Source organism: Sesamum indicum, linkage group LG6 (assembly GCF_000512975.1).
Source record: "Sesamum indicum cultivar Zhongzhi No. 13 linkage group LG6, S_indicum_v1.0, whole genome shotgun sequence".
Classification (NCBI taxonomy): Eukaryota; Viridiplantae; Streptophyta; class Magnoliopsida; order Lamiales; family Pedaliaceae; genus Sesamum; species Sesamum indicum.
In genome coordinates, this window is record NC_026150.1 from 21,145,762 (window position 1) to 21,150,579 (window position 4,818).

A 4,818-nucleotide genomic window follows, 5' to 3' on the forward strand; every position below is an offset into this window, starting at 1 on the left:
TTCGTCTTTTTACTGTGTATATTTTCCAGGTTTATACTCCATTTTATTAGGGTTGGGTAATTTGTCCCCAATTTCCTTTCGGGAGATGGAGGCGACTCCATGAATTCAGTTGAACAGTTGGATTAGAGGATCCGATTTCCCAGCTTCCGTAGTCCATTGACTGTGAATAAGCAAAAATTACTATAAAAAAGTGAAATTCCGTTGCCGGGAATCGAACCCGGGTCTCCTGGGTGAAAGCCAGACATCCTAACCGCTGGACGACAACGGAGCTACGTTTTGAAACAATATTTTTATTACACATGTATTGTATTTCTGCTCCTGCAGTACTCTCTCTTAATTTATTTCCCAACTGCAACTGCAGATCATATTGCCAACTCTTGTCCCTTTGTTTCTGCATCATCTGTTCTTATTTGTACAAACAACACGCAGTTTTCTTTTATTTACTTGTACATTAATCTCCTTCAATTTTTCCCTGTCAAGTTTGAGTTATCTGTATCCTATTTATAGTTAATTTCCAGACTTATGTAAACAGTTGTTCACAAAAATAACTACAGTTGCACTGAATTTTTTGTATAATGTTTACTTTATGAGGAAAGAAATGAAATTGCTTTCCAAACCATATAGTTGACCACATAGTCAAGTTTACAAGTGAAGCTGCCAGCATTATCTATGTCAGATTGGTTTTCAATATTAATTTGACAGAGACAAATGAAAAAGAAAAATTGTGTAATCTAAAAACTTAACAGGCCTAGTAAAATGCCTATTTGATCTCCCATTCCACTCCTTTGGTTCACTGAATCCTTTCAAGATAGCTGATGGGCCTTTTGTGATGTTGGGCTCCTCTTGGGCTAGCTCAAGTTATGATCTTTGGCGGAACGGAGTGTAGTCAGAAGGTGGGTAAAGATATGTAATTCCTGCTTGTGAATTGTTGACATCTCTTTAACTCCGTGGATTTTGAAGTAATCCACTCTCCTAAAAATGAGAGAAAAAAACGTGGACTTTAATTTGCAAAATGGACTTTGGGTCCTGCAACATTAAGGTGAGATAGCTCAGTTATTTATAACATCTTGCTTCTAGAGGATTCCATCTTCTCTCAAGTGATTCTTGCCTCTTTCTCTCTCTCTCTCTCTTTTTTTTTTTAAAAAAAATTCTAAATGCTGGTTTGATCTCCTTAGCCCATTGCCTCACTCTGTCCTTTCAATTAAGCTTTTCTCTTTTATTTTATTAATTTGTGACTTGTCTGCTTCAACTTTACTTCTTGTCTTTTTATTTTAATTTATTTTATTCTGTATTAATTAATTTTAAACAAACATGAGATTAGAGACACGGCTTTAATGATTTGAATGTTGTGTTGTTTGGTACATGTCTGAGAAAACCCTATTCATGAGGACCACTTCTTTACCTCAAACAAACCAGCACCTAATTAACACCTATTTCTAATCAATCCCAATCATCACCCTCTACAACTATCGTCTCTATGTACGTGCATAATTTTTATATTTAAAATAAAATTATTTTTACTATATAATTAATGTATAGTTCAAAAATAATAACCAATCACAAACCTGACATATTTTGAATTTTTCTATTAATTGTATTTCCTATACTAATTCTTTGCTTCTCCAATATTATATAGTTTCAGTTAAATCCTGTAACTAAAAAAAATCACTCATTGAGGAAAATTGGCTGTAATTTGCTAATTTTGCAGAAAGACACCAAATGACTACACAACCCAAATAAATTGGGGATTCTGTCCAAAATACTTATAAAATGTAGCCAAAAAATAAAAATATAATTTATACACATCCTCATAATAAAAACATTTATTTAAGGACAAAGGTGCGTAGTTGATGAGTTCATCATCAATCATCCAACTATCAATAGTTATATACCCTCCGGACACCAACAAAATAATACACGAATTATGACAAAAACCCACAATTAATACATTCACCTTTATGGGTTCAGATTAGTTAAAAACCACAAATTAATCATGAAAAAGACTATTAATTAAGGAAAGTAGTGTAAGTTATATTACCAGTAATCATGGTAAGTTCAAGGACACGATTATTACGAGAAAAACCCATAATTAAAAATGCTTTGATACAACGATATAGTGCTGACGCTGCATGCACCCATTGGCTGCATCACTTAACCTTACCAAAGGAATCAAAAGCAAGTTGAAAATAGAAACTTTTTGTTGTTTAGTCGAATCAAACCATATACAGAGTAAGAATTGTTATATTGGTTATATAATTGATCACTTTATTATAATTGTATATTATATTCATTAGGACAAATATATTATATTTATCATATAATTGGTTCAAATTCGATTTGAATTAAAATTTCAGGTTAAAAACATCAGATCACGTCAGCATCACAATTATTTTTCAGTGTTGTCTTGTTTGGCTTTCTTGCATGGGTTTTAATTTGGCTTTATGGATTAGAGTCCACTATCAGACCACATTCACAGTCATGTCTTTGGCAAGTTTTGCTTTTCCTGACAACAATTGGATGTGGGAAGGTGCAAGAATCCGACAATTGTCATTCCATGTTTGAAACCAAAATTTTGTCCTCATTCAATTCAGGGAACATACTCTTTTGGAAAGTAGTGATGGTATCTTTGTAGCATTGTTATGTACAATTCCATCTCTCAAGTTGTTGAATTATCAAATCTCGTCTTTTCTTTTTACCTGTCGAGTAACTGCATCACCTACTGTTTTTTGTGTGCATATAGTAAGATATATATAATATAATTTTTTTTAAAATAAAAAATCAATATAAAATAAAAAACGAATCAAGTGATTAATATAAATAAAAATAAAAAATAAATATCATTAGATAATAAAAGATGACTTGGAGCATATCAAATAAATAAAAAATTATATTAGTATAAATATTTAAGAGTATAATTGATATTTTAAAATTTAATGTTGCAGAATCATAAATAGTCAGTTATGAGTGAAAAATGGTTTTCCTTTTTAATCGTAAAGATTTGTAAACAAATTTCTTTTTAAGTTTACTGTGTGTATCAAATTTTTTATATTGTTCAAATTATAGATGAAAAACAATAATATCAACTGAAAAAGTCAGTGAGCTTTTTACCCCGGATCCAACTACATTTATACTATGTTGTTGGGAATACTTTTACTATTTAAATTTAGAGCCAGTCTGTACATAATATATAAAGGGGTGTGTGAATTTCGTCGAGTCCCCTGAGGTTTGTATCATTGCAAATATTTTTTTTCTAAGAAATTATCATTATCCTCTTGATAATAACATGTTCAACAATTAATCCATTTCGTTAATTAAAATCTGTTAAGATTTCATTCAAATTTTATATTGAATTGCCCAAAATGTCTTTTGCACCGTAAATTATAATTTTATATATTTGTTAATAATAACTTTTGACGCACATTAATTTCTTTTTTATATTTTTTAATAATAACCTCCACCAATGTCAATTTTTTTCTTACATTATGTCAAATTTCTACAAGAGAAATTTAAATTTCAGCAGAGATAAAATTGATATTTCCACTTACCAATTAGGGGTTAGATAATTATGTAGAATATCAGGGAAATATAAGTAATTTTTTAAAAAATAAGAAGAGATTTGTCCGGGCGGTGGTGTCGCGGGCGTGAAAAATACCTGTCTCGCTCTATGGACACGGCCGCCTCATAAACTATTCCGCCCGAGCTACTTTTATTAATGTTTTCGCTCCTAACACGACACAGTAAGACATTTACATCCACTGAATTGAAATTCCGTACGAGGAAAAGGGAACCTGCTGCTTTTCACCATCTATATATATTCATCCATTCTCCTCTCAAGTTTTCACTAAATTAGCTGTAGAGGGAGTGGGAGTTCCATGCAGTTTATGGGATTCTCTACACACCTCTTTCCTTCAGCCACACCACCACCACCACCTTCCACAACCACCGTGGAAAGACACAACTATATGTGTGTGTGTGTTAGGATGGATGAATCGTGCACCACTAGTAGTTGAAGCTGCCAGCATGATCTTAACTTGCCTATGCCAAATAAGGGAAGATCAGATCATGTGGCAGTTTCACCTATTGATGGGATCACGAGATATATTCTTCTGATGATCATGGGTTCAAATGCCGAAAGATTGGTGCTTCTCAAGCCATATCATTTTTAAACGATGGGATTCTCTGTTACATCACACGATATTTTTTGAATTAACGAGCAACGAGTGAGTTCAACGAACGCTTTCATTCTTTCAGCAAGTATAATCATTTTCAACAATTTTCATTTTCTGTGTATTATACCGTATAGTGATTCAGACAACCAGGAGAAAAATCAAAATTGGATTAGTTTTCTTACCTGGTGTGGAAGAATCAGAATAAGGGAGAATCTTTGTCACACATGAGAGTGGAAATGTACAGATACTGGTGTTGGAATTGTCGGTGACAATTTCTTAGGCTGTCTGGACATGTTTGGTGCTTTTGAGATCCCTTCTGATCCTTCAAAACTAACCCATTTTTCTTTGTATTCTTGTCTGTAAATATGTGACGGATTCTATAGGTAGCCAAAGTGTACGAGTTCGTTGCTGAGTTAAGATTTTTGGTCCACCTCCAACCATTTCATTCGAGTAATCTGGTAATTAACTTAATACCAAACCAGCTAAAAAGTAACAACAGTTTGGCTTTTTCTTCATTTCTATATGTAGTAACATGAATATTGAAATAAATTTATCTTTCAATAGTGTAATCAGTAATTCTATAGCGTAAAAAAGAAAAAAGAAATCAAAATGTCGGAAACACTCAGGGTTCGATAAATTGAGTCAAAAA

General features: G+C 32.5%; 1 non-coding gene across 1 annotated transcript; it reads right to left on the reverse strand.

The window, feature by feature from the left end:
* TRNAE-UUC lies at positions 197 to 268 on the reverse strand. The gene has a single exon. It is a non-coding gene; the product is annotated as a tRNA-Glu (tRNA).